The sequence below is a fragment of the Armigeres subalbatus genome, unplaced genomic scaffold (genome assembly GCF_024139115.2).
Source record: "Armigeres subalbatus isolate Guangzhou_Male unplaced genomic scaffold, GZ_Asu_2 Contig739, whole genome shotgun sequence".
Taxonomy (NCBI): domain Eukaryota; kingdom Metazoa; phylum Arthropoda; class Insecta; order Diptera; family Culicidae; genus Armigeres; species Armigeres subalbatus.
The window spans coordinates 103,533-122,446 of record NW_026943522.1 but is presented as its reverse complement, the minus strand read 5'-3'; the positions used below and the strand labels follow the sequence as shown (position 1 = coordinate 122,446).

The window sequence follows — 18,914 nt, the reverse complement described above, 5'->3', positions numbered from 1 at the left end:
TTTGAGTAATATTTACCGTCAACTTAAACGAACTTAAATTAAATTTTTTTTGTTTGGGTTGATTTACTTAACCGTGTATTTTCAAAGAAGTAACAGGGCATATACAAGAAATCACTATGCCTAAATTCCCCTGTCACAATCTCACAATCATCCCATCATGATGTCTCCACCCAGCGCGATAAGAAAACAAAAACTTACCATTTGACAAAACAAAACACTTCAATCACAAAACCAATTAAAATTTCTTCAGCACACCCTTTCATGGCAGGATCGCCAATGTGATATTCCATAATCAATACTAAACATTACCATTATTAATAACAAGTTCCAAAACTACTGCTCTTTATTTTCACTCTACATTGACACTGAATGCACGCCTATTTCAAACTCCTCACTTCCTGATCTACACTGTTATTCTAGAATACCACACTAACGATTGGCTATCATCAATGAAAGTAACTCTTAAGTCACAACTTGAGGCGAGATGAATTTTGATCAAAGTAAAACTTAATTGCTTGGTGATGGCAGATTGTTTTCCGTTGGTAGTAGAATCACGAGAGCACGATTCAGAGAAAGACTAATAGTTTTAGTAGACAGTCATCCACGCGAAAACATTTTTGCAGCTTCTCCGTTTGACGGGTTCTCGTGATTCTACTGCCGACGGCAACATTCTGCTGTCGCCAAGCGATTATAATTTGCATTTTTAAAAAAATTCGTCTCGGCTTAACCTTCGCTTCCACAAAATTGTAATCTTTCAATTGATTGTTAATAATCCGCCTTCCCAATCACAAGCTGCAACAAAACCAAATAAGAATCTTGAGAAAATTTCACCTGGCTGCCACTGATGCCATCCATACGAATTCATATTTGTAGCATCTCCTCCCGGGGCGCACTCGTGATTCTGCTACGGACGGCAACATTATAGCGTCGCCAAGTGGTTAATTTGCTCTTTGAATAATATTCGCCTCACCTCTTCCTTTGTATAGGATGGTGGCCCTGAGAAGAGCCGATTAATTTGTTCAGCAACTTCGCCGATGCTGGGACTGCTTTCCGCGACATTTCAAATGAAATGCCACGCGCGCGGGAGAGCAGTTTTCTTATAAGCAATAAAGATGGCTCATTAGTCCCGCCTCTTTGTTGTCCAGTATGGCTGCAAATATTGTGTAACCGTCACACACTCACCAAAGGGGCGTGGCTACAGGTTCAACTTTATTGATTACAAGAAAGCAGCTCTTCCGCGCGCGCGAGCCATTTCGTTCGAGATGTCGCGGAGACCAGACCATGGTACCACCTTCGGCATCGGCGGAGCTCCTACCGCAAATTTTATTCCCGGTGATGGTGTAGGTCGCGCGGTCATCGTCGTCAGCATCAACAGCACTCAGATGGAATTTTCTTGCGTGTTTCTCTACGATATTTCTGCAACGGTGGCGTCTGAAGCACCATCGATTAGCTGTCATCAGTGAAAGCAGCTCTTAAGCCATAATTTGAGGCGAAACGAATTTTGATCAAAGTTCATATTAATCTGATATTTCCCTGATAGTTTTCGTCGGTGGCGGAATCACGACCGTGCGTCAGGGACGCTACAAAAAATTATTCGCATGGATAGCATCAATACCAGTGAAATTTCAGTCAAGATTATAATTTTAGTAGATAGACTGTTACTTGTTTCAGGTTTAATTTCCATCCATGCGAATACATTTTTGCAGCTTCTCCTTCTGACGCACGCTCTTCGTTCCCACTGATGGCGTAGGTAGCGCTCGTAACAGGAACGTCGCGACAGAGAATCCAACGATGGCAATATGTTGCAGTGTAGCGGTAAAATCATAGAGCCAGCATCTGCATTTAAGTGAAATACTCTTGTGATATTCTGACTATCGAATGGTTGCTGTTATGTTGGTGATTAGAAATCCGCATGATCTGAAATCTGTTCTTATCAGGGCATTAAATTTTTCATTGGAGGAATTTGGTTTGATTGAGAGTAAATTCAAGAGATGGTTGCGTTAAATCGGCAGCAGTTACGCAAAAATTCATTAGATTCAATCCATCATTTTACTTCTGCAGAGTTAGTGATTAAAAATCCATCGAAAGATAAAGACGCTAATAGTTTGGAATCAATCCTAATTTCATGACGGTCTCGAATTAGGAAATTTCCGCTTTACACCCCGTATCTGAGTCTTGCCCTTAGACGAAGTTTACGTCAAAACATTATTTCAACTTAACCTTCCTCCCAAACATAATGGTGGTCCTGAAAAGAATCGATTCATTTCCATTTATGTGCCTCAACAGCACGGCGTTGATTGCCAGATTCAAAGATGCTGTTGGGAACACGGAAGTAAAGATGTACTGCTGTTGCTACGACCGCCACCACCACCCAACGAAAAATTTCATCCGCATCATCACTCATAAATTTTAATCAACGAGCCCTCCCGTGCGAACTAAATCATCTGTGGAAAGCATCATCAGGAATGCATCACGCTTGAATTTGTAATGCTAAAACGCGTCATTCCGCTCATTTGCCAAAACATCATTTTGGTTTAAAACGCATTCGAAATCATTTTGGGGGCAATTTATTGCTTATACATAACCGCCCTAGTCCGTTCTCCGTGACATCCAGAATGAAAATGACGCGCGCACGTGAAACACGGGGCTTTTTATACACAGGGAAAACGAAGCAGTGGATCAAAAGGCCCTTACCTTACTGCAATCTGATGTCCGTGTTGGGGAATTATGAACGGAATTGAATTTTTCACCCAGTTTGGAAAGAAACAACATTTTCAATAGTTTAACGTTGATAATCAATAGTATCAATAGAATTGGAAAATTGCTGGAGAGTTTCTGAATCGATTGATAAGAAAATGTCGAAAATCCATCGAAAGATAAAGACGTTATTAGCGTTTGAAATCTATCCTAATTTCGTGACGGTCTCGAATTTGGAAATTTCGGTTTTACACCCTGTATCTGAGTCTTCCCCTTAGACGTAGTTTACGTCAAAAAAATCTAAAAATTGTACAAACACTTTTTGCACTTAAAATCATCGGCAGCTATATCTGCATCACTTAATATTTGAGTGCAAATCAATTGTGCTAATTTTTGTTCAAGGAACATGGCACATCGGTGAAATAATTTTCCAGTGTTACATTTATGCGGTCACTATGCTCGATGTTACAAATCAACTTGGTAGTTTTTTCAAGATTTTTAGAACAAACTTTCAGATTTCACCAACTTAGATGAAAGAACTAACAATTTGAAGACAATTCATGAGCCTAACTCAAAATTGCAAACAATGCTATTGCTACAAATATGCGATCATGGGCAGAGTACCTGTCAAAAGTCGTGCGTGACGTCACTGCGCAATGGAGTATACGGCTAGAGCGGACAACTTTTGTTTTTATTATTTCAGCTTTGCCGCTTCGTAGCATGCGTGGAATAATAAAAACGACAGTTGTGAGATGTATTCATATTAAGTAGTGTGCCCTTGAAAACGCGAGTGATTTTTTTTTTTTTGATTCCGAGATGCTTGTCCTTAACAGATTATTGAATTCCGTTGAAAATTATTTTATTATTAATGTGGTGAAAGAGAAATTCTGCAAATTAGTTTTTCAAATTTTCAGTCAAGGCAGAATTTTAAATCTTTAGAAATCTTTTCCATAGGAAAAATATTTATATAAAATTGGTATAAAATAGAAAAAATATTCGGAGGGAATTGATCCCTCTCCAAGAATTTGTTTTGATAAAAGTAGAAAGGTGGTCTATGATTTTTTAAATATTTTTCCTTCAAAATAGGTACAGTGATCGTTCGCTAATTGGAGCACGACCTCACCCTAACTAGCGAATGCCGTTCGTTAATTGGGGCGTTTTGACAAGCGTCAATGTTGTTTACTTTTTGCATTGAACAAAGGAAAATTTTACACGCCAGAAAATATCGATCCCGCCAAACACGGAAACAAAACGTCAACGCATTTTTGACATCACATTCTGACGTTTAGCTGCTTTTTAATTGGGTTTCGCCCCAATTAGCGAATTCAATAGTGCATGTAGTCTTAGAATTGAAGGAGACTTGATTCCCTTTTCATAATATATACTCTATAAATTGTTTTTTCGAGTCTACCCCGCATCAAATTTGCCAAAGCTACAAAAAAAATTGGATTTGGATTGGATTGGATTGGATTTGTATTGGATTGGATTGGATTTGGATTGGATTGGATTGGATTTGGATTGTATTTGGATTGGATTTGGATTGGTTTTGGATTGGATTTGGATTGAATTTGGATTGAATTTGGATTTAATTTGGATTGGATTTGGATTTGATTTGGCTTCGATTTTGATTGGATTTGGATTGGATTTGGATTAGATTTTGATTGGATTTGGATTGAATTTGGATTGGATTTGGATTGGATTTGGATTGGATTTGGATTGGATTTGGATTGGATTTGGATTGGATTTGGATTGGATTTGGATTGGATTTGGATTGGATTTGGATTTGGGTTTGGATTGGATTTGGATTGGTTTGGATTGGATTTGGATTGGATTGGTTGGTTTGATTGGTTTGGATTGGTTTGGATTGGTTTGGATTGGTTTGGATTGGTTTGGATTGGTTTGGATTGGTTTGGATTGGTTTGGATTGGTTTGGATTGGTTTGGATTGGTTTGGATTGGTTTGGTTGGTTTGGATTGGTTTGGATTGGTTTGGTTGGTTTGGATTGGATTGGTTTGGATTGGTTTGGATTGGATGTTGGTTTGGATTGGTTTGGTTGGTTTGGATTGGTTTGGTTGGTTTGGATTGGTTTGGATTGGTTTGGATTGGTTTGGATTGGTTTGGATTGGTTTGGATTGGTTTGGATTGGTTTGGATTGGTTTGGATTGGTTTGGATTGGTTTGGATTGGTTTGGATTGGTTTGGATTGGTTTGGATTGGTTTGGATTGGTTTGGTTGGTTTGGATTGGTTTGGATTGTTGGTTTGGTTGGTTTGGAATGGTTTAAATTGGTTTGGATTGGTTTGGATTGGGTTTGGATTGGGTTTGGATTGGTTTGGATTGGTTGGGATTGGACTTGGATTGGTTTGGATTGGTTTGGATTGGTTTGGATTGGGTTTGGATTGGTTTTAATTGGTTTGGACTAGATTTGGATTGGTTTGGATTGGTTTGGATTGGTTTGGATTGGTTTGGATTGGTTGGTTTGTATTGGTTTGTATTGAATTGGATTGGGTTTGGATTGGTTTGGATTGGTTTGGATTGGATTGGTTTGTGTTGGTTTGTGGATTGGATTGAGTTTGGATTGGATTGGATTGGATTGGTTTGGATTGGTTTGGATTGGTTTGGATTTGGTTTGGATTGGTTTGGATTGGATTTGGATTGGTTTGGTTGGTTTGGTTTGATTTGGTTTGGTTTGGATTTGGTTTGGATTGGTTTGGATTGGATTTGGATTGGTTTGGATTGGTTTGGATTGGTTTGGATTGGTTTGGTTTGATTTGGTTTGATTTGGATTGGATTTGGATTGGTTTGGATTGGTTTGGATTGGTTTGGATTGGTTTGGATTGGTTTGGATTGGTTTGGATTGGTTTGGTTGGTTTGGATTGGTTTGGATTGGTTGGATTGGTTTGGATTGGTTTGGATTGGTTTGGTTGGTTTGGTTGGTTTGGATTGGTTTGGATTGGTTTGGATTGGTTTGGATTGGTTTGGTTGGTTTGGATTGGTTTGGATTGGTTTGGATTGGTTTGGATTGGTTTGGTTGGTTTGGATTGGTTTGGATTGGTTTGGTTGGTTTGGTTGGTTTGGATTGGTTTGGTTGGTTTGGTTGGTTTGGATTGGTTTGGATTGGTTTGGATTGGTTTGGTTGGTTTGGATTGGTTTGGATTGGTTTGGTTGGTTTGGATTGGTTTGGATTGGTTTGGATTGGTTTGGTTGGTTGGTTTGGATTGGTTTGGATTGGTTTGGATTGGTTTGGATTGGATTTGGATTGGTTTGGGTTGGATTGGATTTGGTTGGATTGGTTTGGATTAGATTTGGATTGGTTTGGATTGGTTTGGATAGGTTTGGATTGGTTTGGGTTTGGATTGGGATTGGTTTGGATTGGTTTGCATTGGATTTGGATTGGGTTTGGTTGGTTGGATTGGTTGGATTAGATTTGGATTGGTTGGGATTGGTTGGATTGGATTTGGATTGGTTGGATTGGTTGGTTTGGTTGGTTTGGATTGGTTTGGATTGGTTTGGATTGGTTTGGATTGGTTTGGTTGGTTTGGATTGGTTTGGTTGGTTTGGTTGGTTTGGATTGGTTTGGATTGGTTGGATTGGTTTGGATTGGTTTGGATTGGTTGGGTTGGTTTGGATTTGGTTGGTTGGATTGGTTGGATTGGTTTGGTTGGTTTGGGATTGGTTGGTTTGGATTGGTTTGGTTGGTTTGGATTGGTTTGGTTGGTTTGGATTGGTTTGGATTGGTTTGGATTGGTTTGGATTGGTTTGGATTGGTTTGGATTGGTTTGGTTGGTTTGGATTGGTTTGGTTGGTTTGGATTGGTTTGGATTGGTTTGGATTGGTTTGGATTGGTTGGATTTGGATTGGTTTGGATTGGTTTGGATTGGTTTGGATTGGTTTGGATTGGTTGGATTGGTTTGGATTGGTTTGGATTGGTTTGGATTGGTTTGGATTGGTTTGGATTGGTTTGGATTGGTTTGGATTGGTTGGATTGGTTTGGATTGGTTTGGTTGGTTTGGATTGGTTTGGATTGGTTTGGTTGGTTTGGTTGGTTTGGTTTGGTTTGGTTGGTTTGGATTGGTTGGATTGGTTTGGTTGGTTTGGTTTGGTTGGTTGGTTTGGTTTGGTTGGTTTGGATTGGTTTGGATTTGGTTTGGTTGGTTTGGATTGGTTTGGATTGGTTTGGATTGGTTTGGATTGGTTTGGATTGGTTTGGATTGGTTTGGTTGGTTTGGTTGGTTTGGTTGGTTTGGTTTGATTTGGATTGGTTTGGATTGGTTTGGATTGGTTTGGTTTGGTTTGGATTGGTTTGGATTGGTTTGGATTGGTTTGGATTGGTTTGGTTGGTTTGGATTGGTTTGATTTGGTTGGTTTGGTTGGATTGGTTTGGATTGGTTTGGATTGGTTTGGATTGGTTTGGTTGGTTTGGATTGGTTGGTTGGATTGGTTTGGATTGGTTTGGATTGGTTTGGATTGGTTTGGTTTGGTTTGGATTGGTTTGGATTGGTTTGGATTGGTTTGGATTGGTTGGATTGGTTGGATTGGTTTGGATTGGTTTGGATTGGTTTGGATTGGTTTGGATTGGTTTGGATTGGTTTGGATTGGTTTGGATTGGTTTGGATTGGTTTGGATTGGTTTGGATTGGTTTGGATTGGTTTGGATTGGTTTGGATTGGTTTTGGTTGGATGGATTGGTTTGGATTGGTTTGGTTGGTTTGGATTGGTTTGGATTGGTTTGGATTGGTTTGGTTGGTTTGGTTTGGTTTGGATTGGTTTGGATTTGGTTTGGATTGGTTTGGTTGGTTTGGATTGGTTTGGATTGGTTTGGATTGGTTTGGATTGGTTTGGATTTGGATTTGGATTTGGTTGGTTTGGATTGGTTTGGATTGGTTTGGATTGGTTGGATTGGTTTGGTTGGTTTGGATTGGTTTGGATTGGTTTGGATTGGTTGGATTGGTTTGGTTGGTTTGGATTGGTTTGGATTGGTTTGGATTGGTTTGGTTGGTTTGGATTGGTTTGGATTGGTTTGGATTGGTTTGGATTGGTTGGGTTGGTTTGGTTTGGTTTGGTTTGGATTGGTTTTGGATTGGTTTGGTTGGTTTGGATTGGTTTGGATTGGTTTGGATTGGTTTGGATTGGTTTGGATTGGTTTGGTTTGGATTGGTTTGGATTATGTTTAAATTGGTTTGGATTGGTTTGGTTGGGTTGGTTTGGATTGGTTTGGATTGGTTTGGGATTGGTTTGGATTGGTTTGGATTGGTTTCGATTGGTTTGGATTGTGTTTGGATTGGTTTGGATTGGTTTGGATTGGTTTGGATTGGTTTGGATTGGTTTGGATTGGTTTGGATTGGTTTGGATTGGTTTGGATTGGTTTGGATTGGGTTTGGATTGGGTTTGGATTGGATTTGGATTGGATTTGGATTGGATTTGGATTGGATTTGGATTTGGATTGGATTTGGATTGGATTTGGATTGGATTTGGATTGGATTTGGATTGGATTTGGATTGGATTTGGATTTCGATTGAACTTGGATTGGATTGGATTGGATTTTGAATGGATTTTGATTGGATTCTGATTGGATTTGGATTGAATTTAGATTGGATTTGGATTTAATTGGATTTGGATAGGATTTGGATTGCATTTGGAATGGATTTGGATTGGATTTGTATTGGATTTGGATTGGATTTGGATTGCATTTGGAATGGATTTGGATTGGATTTGTATTGAATTTGGATTGGATTTGGATTGGATTTGGATTGGATTTGGATTGGATTTGGATTGGATTTGAAATGGTTTGGATTGGATTGGATTGGTTTGGATTGGTTTGGTTGGATTTGGATTAGATTTGGATTGGATTTGGATTGGATTTGGATTGGATTTGGATTGGATTTGGATTGGATTTGGATTGGACTTGGATTGGACTTGGATTGGATTTGGATTGTATTTGGATTGGATTTGGATTTGGGTTGGATTTGGACTGGATTTGGATTGGATTTGGATTGGATTTGGATTTGGATTGGATTTGGACTGGATTTGGATTGGATTTGGATTGGATCTCGTCGTTAGTATGGAAGCGTAAATGGAACATTACATGCAGCGACCCAAAATAGATTCACGTTGACGGTATCTCCAGGGCAGTGACAGGCGTGTGTTTGTTGTTGTTTAAGGTACAAGAAAAATTTGGTGAAGGAAAGAGATTTCCGATCGAACCACCTTCGTTGTGTCTTTCGTCTCTTTCCGTCTTCCGCAAAATTATAACTGCAGTAGTTCAGCACCGAACGGCAGCACACTCACTTAAAATTCGAGGTTGTCGATTGCCAATTTTACATCCTCCTTGAAGCAAATATTAACGGATGGAGACGCGTGGTCATTCATCATAAGTGTTTGCAAAATTTCACAATGAAAGAGAGGCATGAATCTCATACAAACATTACATGTTAAAAAATAAGCATATCACAGCAAATGCGATCAATTCAGAATCAGAGAAGCAGCCTCTACCACAAGGTGCCGTACACATATTACGTAAGCACTTATAGGGGGATGGGGAGTCTGTCTTTTTCTTACACACCGTGTAAATAAAAAATCGTTTGTATTGAAGAAATCTTATATAAGGCAGAGAGGTAGAAAAACCCAGAAAAAATAGTTACGTAATATTGTATCCCAAGCTGTGATAAAACGCCTCGTTCTCACACTGCCAATAAACAATTCAATTTCATAAATTTGAACGAGTAGGTTATAAGATCAAGGTGTAATATTCGGTCTATTTGGTTTCCTGTAATCCGTCCATCCGCAAATTCAAAACGCATGTTATTTGCTAATGATGTTTTGTCCTACTATGATGACCTGACTGAATGCTTCTCTACGGTGGGTTCGTTGGATTTCAGCACGAACAATTTCTCCAAACTCTTGGCGGAACTAAAATTGACATAGGAGTACGGATTACATAGGCTAGGACTGTCTTTGCGTCAATGCATCAAAATTCGCATATTCATAACATGAAATCTGTACTTTCATACGCCAGTGTGACTTGGTGTGTATCAACAAAAGATATTTTAGTTACCAGATAAAGATTGATTTGTACTGAGCTCCATCGACGATTACAACATTTTAAGTGTTAAACTTAAACATAATTTAAAAAAAAACCACTTGAATAACGTAAATTTAAAATCGAAATCAGTGAGCAAGCGCTGGACTGGAATCCGGTGAATATCTCAGCAGAAGCCATCCCAGAGGCCCGTGGCGACGAAGCCCCAACAAAAAACAAGATTAATCCACCTAGCGGTGATAGTGCCTTTCTCGCGCAAAAAGGTAATAAATGTAGCCTTTACGTTTACACCTCGATGATGTACAAGAAAGGCAAAACAGTTACACCGTCTAATGTTATGATAGAAAATTTACACTGGTAGACGACAGATGGCGCTGCCAAAAGTTTCTCGAATTTCCTATGTTCGAATTTTGACTTTCGGACAATTTCATAGTACTATGAAACTGAACGAAGAGCATACTTACGCCGTGCAATGCAATGCGTGCAACACGACCATCTTAAATAGTACGATAAAACTCTTAATGGGAGCAAGCCACGGATAAACTTTAAAAATATTCATAGATGCAAGGCATTTTTTATAACACATTATTGTTCTATGTGACTATGTGTCATCACTATTTTAATATTATCTATATTTTGCAATTCGCAATATATTATAAAAATAAATTATAAACCAGTACTTATTAGCGTGTGTTGGGCATTAAAAATTTTATTTTGGTCATAACTTCTGATCCATTATTTCGATCTGGCCAATTTTCAAGCAAACAATGGGACAAGATTCCCCGTCAAATGGAATTTGTTGCGAGTAATTCAGACAATGCTAAGTTCCAAAAAGTGTGTCTACAAAATTTGTACACATACACACATACACATACATACATACATACGCAGATACAGATTGGGGGCAGCAGGGACTTTGTCCAAGGGCTTGACGACCCCTCCCCATGGCCACTGCGAGTTAGACCGGGACCATCGTCCCTAACCCCTAATCCCAAGGCGTCAAGCGACCCGTGCCGAGGGGATGCATGGCCAGGGGGGTGAAATAATAAGCTAGGCCTTTAACGGAGCCTGTGGGGTACCTGGGCACCCTCCACAGTAATTGTCCCTTACCGCGTTATGCTGGGCTCTGGCGTGGTGGACCTCTTTTCCCGAGCAACTCGTGGGACCAAAATGGAAAACCAAGTCAATTCTTCAATTAGTGGTAATAGTGTAGGCGACAACCCCTTCGCAAGAGGTGGGTTGTTCAGGTCTCCGCCTAGGAGGCCAGAGGCAATAGTCGGCAGCTCAGTGCGCAGCGCCAGCGTGGGTCACTCAACCTTCCTCTCGGCTATAAAAACGCCGGAAGGGGTTATTGACGGCCCATGGCTTGTGAAGGCGATGAACCGCAAACGCGATGGGCTTTCGGCCTTCGAGGTGGCGACGGAACAGCTGGACGCCATCATCGACTTTGCGTCATCGAAGCATAATATCAGCAAGGACCTCAAGAGGAGCTTGCAGAAACTTCGAAAGTCGATGCTGGACGCCAAGCTGAAGAGGGCGGTCAGGACGGCCAAGTGTAAACCCGTGAAATCGGTGGAGTCGAGGTCTACCCAGACTGAGGCCCAAGGATTCGCGGACTCGGGCAAGGTCGAGTCGACCGAAGGCGTGCCAGCTAAGACGGTGGTGCCAAAGTCTACCCAGACTGAGGCTCAAGTATTTGCAGGTACGTCGGGGTGACTGTTCCAACGGAGCAGACACAAAAACGGGAGAGATGAGCTCCCTGGGGGCCGCTCCAAAACGCGGAGGGTTACTACCCCGAACAAGGGTAGTGGGGCTGGGAAGCTGAACCCCGGTCAGGTACCTCCAAAACCGGGGGAGGTAGGACCTGGAAAGGTCCGTCCACTCAGGCAAGACGGTGGTAAGGGGTTACGGCAGGCTGAAAGTTCTCAGCCGCACCAGACCAGGGAAATAGAGGGGAATGACGCCTCCTGGACCCTGGTCAAGAACAAGAGGAAACCGAAGACGTCAAGGGCCGAAAAGAAGGCCCAGGCGAATGAGGGTAGCAAGAAGTCTAGGGTAGGCGCCAATCGCTCCAGGGGCGATGCCCTAGTCATCACGGCGGACGAGGCTAAGTACTCGGATGTTTTGAAGGCGATGAGGAGTGACGTCAAGCTCGGTGAACTCGGCGCCGACGTACGTCGAATAAGACGTACCCGGATGGGCGAGATGATACTCGAGCTGAAGCGGGGCGTCTCGCAAAGGGCGCCGCCTACAAGAAGTTGACGGAGAAGATCCTCGGCGAGACGGTCAAGGTGAGAGCACTCACGACGGAGGTGAATCTAAGGGTTAAAGACCTGGACGAGATCACTGAAGTCGAAGAGCTCGTCACGGCACTGCGGCGACAGTGTGAAGTGGAGACGCCCACCGCAGCCGTTCGGCTACGGAAAGGTCCGGCAGGGACGCAGGTAGCATTGGTTCGGCTATCTGCAGCGGACGCCTCCAAGGTAGTCAAGTTAGGGAGCGTCAAGGTGGGATGGTCGGTATGCCCTGTGCGCATATACGAGCAACCCGAAGTTTGCTTCAAGTGCCTGGAACCGGGGCACAAGCAATGGGACTGCAAAGGCCCTGACAGAAGCAATCTCTGCCGACGCTGCGGATTGGAGGACATAAGGCACAATGCTGCACGAACCCTCCTAATTGTTTGATTTGTTCCAGCAAAGCTGTGAACAGCAAGCACCCCATGGGGGCTCGATGTGCCAACGTTTAAGCGTGCTGCAAAATCAAAGTGCAGGTAAAGCAGCTGGCTTGCTCGGCTTCGCCCGAGTGTTTGGTGTGCGCAGGTTTAGAGGAAACGGCGGAACACGTGTTGTTCGTGTGCTCACGTTTTCGCGCAATGCGTGACCACATGCTTGCCACATGTGGTCTGGACACTACCCCGGACAACCTAGTTCGGAGGATGTGTAAAGACGAAGTTGGCTGGAACGCCGTTTTATCGGCTATCGCCCAAATCGTCTCGGAGCTACACAGAAGGTGGCGCGTGGACTCAAGGATGGCTAGTTCAGGCGCAAATAAGAGGTGGTCCAAGGGATCGGAGTCGGCTTCATGGGTCATACCGGTGGTCATGCTCTGTGGTCGAACTCGATCCTTTTATCGAACAAGTGGCCGCGCGAAGAACAACATGGTATCGTCGCTTTCGCGGCGTCGGTCAACCAGGCGGGTTCCGAGCCCGAGGACGGAAAGGGTCCTCGTCAAGGCTGGGGCAGGCGTAGGCCTCGCGTCGGCAAGTCCTTCTGTGTGCTGGCGAATAGGCCCTATCGCAGAAAGGTCAATTTGGGGTGCACGCGGCATCATCATTCTTGATACCAGTCGTGCAGAGGGAAGCAGGCGCGAAGTCGACCCTGCCCACCTTCCGAGGACATAGGGCGTGGTAAGGCCACCTGGAAAGCCGGCAATGCGCTGGCACGATACCATGGTGTTCTTCTAAAAAAGCGAGTCACGATGTTCGATGCTGCAAGGACACGCAGCTAACCTCGAGGGTGCGTTATGCACTGGCCCCCCTTTGAAGCATTACTTTCTGGTTGTACCGAAGGGACGTTGGGCTTGGCGGCAATGGAAACGGTTTAGCTGGTCGGGGATGCAGTCCTGCCTCCCTCATTGGAGGTGGCCCCTAACCCTGCACTTCCTGGTCAACCCAGGATGTCTGTTGAGCAGATTCCCCCTCCATTGTTTAGGAAGAAAAAAAAAAATACGCACATACAGACATCACCTCAGTTCGTCGAGCTGAGTCGATTGGTCTTCGGGGCTCCTATCCAAAGTTCGTTGTTGGAGTGATCATATAGCCTTTCGGTACAACTTTGTTGTACGAGAAAGACAATAAAGAAAGTCGATAATAATCTGTCCTGCGCCCAGGAGAAGGCTAAAACATTAGCCCTATGTAACTCTAGGGGTGATTAGGGACGAGTGAGAAATCAACACGCTAAAGAAATATCCTGCATAGGAGCTCAAGATGACATTGTTGGGAACATTGGAAGATTGTCGTATGAAGTTCATTTGGAGAGTTGAACTAACTTCTTCGAACATGTTATAATGTTCACAACTCAATGCAAGCGAAATTCTTGTTTTTTTTTTTTTTGTTAGGATCAGTTAATGTTTCTCCGTCATAATCCCTTTTCACTTCATTTAGGGTAACCCACATAAACACACCTTAGCAAAGGGATAAGCCTACGCTACAGCTCTATAAAAAATAAAGCTCTAATAAATCAAACTCCACATACTATAAGAATTTACATACCTGAAACGTCCAGAACACTGCAAATCGTATTACATTCCTCCGATTGTCCTCGAACTGTTTATCACGACCGATTTTCACAATCCTGTAGAGCAGATATCCCGAAAGTCTCGCACCCCATAAACAAACAAACACCGTCACCATCAGCTGTCTACTATCGTAAGGCTGGAAAATAGAGAAAGAGAAGCCGGAAAGACAATTTTTACTTAAGGTATGGAACTGCATATATGTACGACCACGAACGGCCGGAAGACAAATATTGTTTACAATAAGGTAAAGGAGCTGAAAATGTGATTAGAGATAAATCAGAAGCATGGTGTTACACTTTATAATCATAGGCTATCCGTATCGTCAATCATTAGAGACCCAACATTCACGAATGGTGCTCAGTTCAGCAAAGACAGATCTTTTAAAAAGACTACAAGATCTTCCCGCGCTTTTTTTTTATTTAGTATTTGTATGTTTTTGTTCTTTTATATTTTGATATAACAGTTTGAAAGCGTAGAGGTGTTGAAATGAAAAAAAGATATCATGCTTTAATGATTACATGACTACACAATCAATCTCTTTTGGTCACATTTGATGCTGATGAAGAACCTGATGCAAGATATAACAGTTACACATATTTTTAATCTTGTTTCAGGAGTACGTCGAAGATTGCATAATCTTTACTTAATGTGTTTAAATTTTACTTATTTGCTCTGTACATCGTTGATCCATCCAGTCGCCCTGTACGGCCATGATGTATGGACGGTAAAAGATGCAGACTATCGATTTCTCGCAGTGTTTGAGGGGAAAATACTGCGCTCAATACTTAGTGGCGTAGTAGAAAATGGTTAATGACGCAGTCGCATGAATCACGAGTTGTACCAAGTGTACAAAAATGCAGACATCGGCAGGCTGATAAAATACGGCAGATTACACTGGGCTGGACATGTAGTGCGTATGCCGTAAGAGAAACCAGTAAAGGTCATGTTAAGCAGAGAACCTGGAAGTGAACGTCAGCTCTGGGGTAGACCACCCATTCGCTTGCTGTGTGCTGTCGAGGTAGATGCGCGTACCTCTGACGGCCCAAGATCGAGCGACCTGAAATAAGACATTACATTCGGTTTTGCTGCGGACACCACGGAGTTAACAAGTCTCAAGCAAAGCTTGAGAGCAAATCGATAACTAATTTTGTTGTTGTGAAATCGCCTAATTTTGATAACTCAGGTTGATATCCTTTTGGTCGTTTTAACGGTTAAAAGATCAAAATCTACAGCAGAAAAATCTTACTGTGACATCAAATCGAAAACTATTCCTGCTGTCGATGAGAGCAAATCGAAAACTAATTTTGATATTGGTTCCGATAACAAAATAAGTACACAGTTTGATGTCAGATCATACAATTTAGAAATCAACAGCAAAATGAGATCAAAATATGTAATCAGTCATGATGATTCATATTTGAAAACAAATTATGATTTCGATTTGATATCAATATCAAAATATGTTTTCTATATGCTCTCATTATGTTTTCAGACTTTGCTCGGGTTTACAACCATGATAGGTATAGGTAGGTAGGTCATAATACACAGATAAAAATATATTGTGATTTTAATTGTATTTTCATGCACATATTCGGTACATTCAATCGTTCCTTTAAATCGAAATAAATCGAATTAAATTTAAACCGTGCTTGCTTGTAAAAATCAATCAAATTCAATTGAATATCGAGTGTTTATTCGTTTGTTGAGACTAGCTGCAATTTTACACGTCGTTGAATTTTCAAAATTATTTGCTTTTTTACCACTTTTTCCCATTTACGAGTTCTCCGCATCTTCTAAAGTAGGTTTTTGATCAACAATTCCTATCCATATCCCTAATGATCGTTATGACCTGGCCAGGTGTTGAAAAAAGAGATCGTTGAATGAAAATCATGTCACGTCCCAAGCTGTTTTTCTGGCACATCTAACGTCGCTATTGCCAGCCGACCCAGGATGGTGTGATGTCAGTTATGCTAAGATATGCTTCGCTAGACCAATTAATTGGAACCCCATTCATAGTGCCAATGAGTCGTATGATTAAAAAATAGTATGTTCGAGTTTACTATATTATAAATAGTAAACGTTACTTGTGAAACATGTTCGTATGAATAACAAAGACTTTACTACCCTCCACATTTGTGTTTGACATTGAATTTCTAGCTTGATATCAATAATATAACACCGGACATATTTTTGTTACATAAAAACACTATTTTCTAACATTTATTGCGTTGATCATGCTTTTCAACCCAAAAACAATCGTAGTTTTGCGCAAGTGAACACTTGCTGTTGAGCATCTGTCAAAATAACAATATTTTTGGTGGATTCACAAGAGATGGTTCCTTCATTCATAAGCTTTTAAATCGTTAAATTTTCCATATCCAAGTGAAAAATGTCCCGTGCACCAAAGTTAAGGAATGTTTTTCACAAATCACACGGAGTTTACTTAATTTTTGCTTTATTATGTTGAAAATTGAAGAATATTAAAGCGATCCATAATTATGACTGGAAACGTGTTGATTCCCACAATTATGGATCACTTTCCATGGTAGTATTTTCCTGAATCTAGTGATTCTCCCACACTGCCGTATCGTTCTTGGGAATTCGCAGGTCCGCTAAAACCACCGAGATCTAATATAGACCGAGAATCTGTGGAAATCCGTTGAAATTGAATTTCAGTAAGATTCAGTTAAAACCAGCTATCACTGTTTATCTGGATTTAGCCTCTCATCATAGCGTATCTTCTTTAACATGCAGGAAACATAAAAAACGGATGCAATATATGTAGTTAGAGGAGTTAGAGAAGATATAGAGAAGTTAGGGTTCTTTCACAAATAACGTAACGCTAAATTTGATGATTTTGAACCCCCACCCTCCCCCTTAAAACACTTTTTGTATGAAAGGTTGAATTTTTTTATAGATCGTAAGGCTCAGCCCTCCTTAGCCGTGCGGTAAGACGCGCGGCTACAAAGCAAGACCATGCTGAGGGTGGCTGGGTTCGATTCCCGGTGCCGGTCTAGGCAGTTTTCGGATTGGAAAGTGTCTCGACTTCCCTGGGCGTAAAAGTATCATCATGTTAGCCTCATGATATACGAATGCACAAATGGTAACCTGGCTTAGAAACCTCGCAGTTAATAACAGTGGAAGTGCTTAATGAACACTAAGCTGCGAGGCGGCTCTGTCCCAGTGTGGGGATGCAATGCCAATAAGAAGAAGAAGAAGAAGGCTCAGCTTGACCCCCTCCCTCCCCTACAGCGTTACGTAATTTGTGAAAGGCCCCTTATTTAAAATTAGAATGAATTTTTGATGCAACTGTTTTTTTAGAATAAATATACGAAACAAAAACCATGTTAATGTGCCAATCAAAACTTGATAGATAAGCGATGTCATATCCGTTTTTACATTCAAAGTTCCAACCTCCTACATTTTTTAGTGAATTTTGAAGATTGGTTTCAACACTATTTGATCCATAATACAAGGGTACAAACAACCAATTCCGTATGAATAAAAAAAAACTGATTTATTGTAGTCTGCTCTAGATGTTGCTACTTGACAGCTCTCAACAAATGTTTTAGCTGCCCATTGCATTGAAAAGGCAAGTAGGCTGCAATGAGGGCAAATTGTCGATTCAGTTAAAAATTTAGGAGGTTCATTAAAATAGCAAATGTTATCGTTCAAGCATAGGCAAGCGAAAAAGTCAAAATTTGAATCACTCTAAGCTCATGCTCAAACCAGTGACATAGGCAATCAAATGAGTTTTCTTATATGTTTTACGTAGTTGGGCGGTCATATCTTGTATATAACCGATTTTTGAATGGATCTATTTCCAAAGAATAATGGATCATTTGTCATACGTTCATGGGAAAATAGCAGGGATGATATTGTTGATCATGTTCACCGATACATATTTTCCAATTATTTGCTAATTTTTAGCTTAGTTATTGATCTTAAAATTATTCTTTATGGGGGTCCCCGAACTATTCTATGGATTTATGGTAGCGTTTTACGAAACAATCAGGTGTTATTTATGAATAGTTTTTCATTTTTTCATGGATATTTCTTTATTGTTTATGCCTCCATCGGGGGTGACAATGGGTCTGGGGGTAAGAATAGGTCATAGCTCTCACCGGCAGCCTGGAGGTCGTGAAGCAAAATCGTTCAAAAAGGTCTCTTATATTTTAGTCTTCTTGCCCTCAGATACATTCAATCCATTCTACAAGCATTCTAAGTAGTTGAAGCACCCCCATTTGACCCATTGTTACCCCCGACGACGGTATGCAAAATGTTTTGCCCTTTGATCCCCTGAAGGTTACTCAAAATCTAATTCCAAAAGAAAACTTAGCAACAGATACCACAATTGGTGGAATCCTTTACTTCTTTGCATGAATCGAATCACCTGGGCTAGAGATAGATTCGATTTTTTTTACTCATGAGTCAAATCGAACTAATTGCTCAGTTCAATTGGAGAAGAATTATTGTCAATGTTAGAGTAAATAGGAATATCTGAAGTTTCCAGTTTCCTATTATTTTTTCCGCGCTTGGGCAAGGTGGTCTTAAAACCTGGTTTCTCTGCAGTAAGTGGAGAATCAGAGATTCCCCCTTCCCCTTGTTTTTATTCATGCTCTTTGCTGAGTCTCCATCAAGTGACCTTCTAAGAGGTTTATCTTATAGAAAGGTGCAAACAGATCCAACGTAAAAAACGAAGGCACGGGTCCAAGCAAAAATCGCAACGAATGGATATAAATAGCACTGATCAGTACTATTGACATTAAAAAAACTTTGGGTAGTATTGAAAACTTTCTTCAGCAAAGAAAAAAAAAAGAACCGCACAGCACGAGACAATGTACTCGATCTGATTTTTCTTGATATCAATATTGCTTTATTCATA

The 18,914-nt window shown here is 41.1% G+C and overlaps 1 pseudogene; it reads right to left on the bottom strand.

Moving 5' to 3' along the window:
- LOC134204603 (uncharacterized) overlaps window positions 1–18,914 on the bottom strand; it is a 204,653-nt pseudogene that overhangs the window by 83,436 nt on the left and 102,303 nt on the right.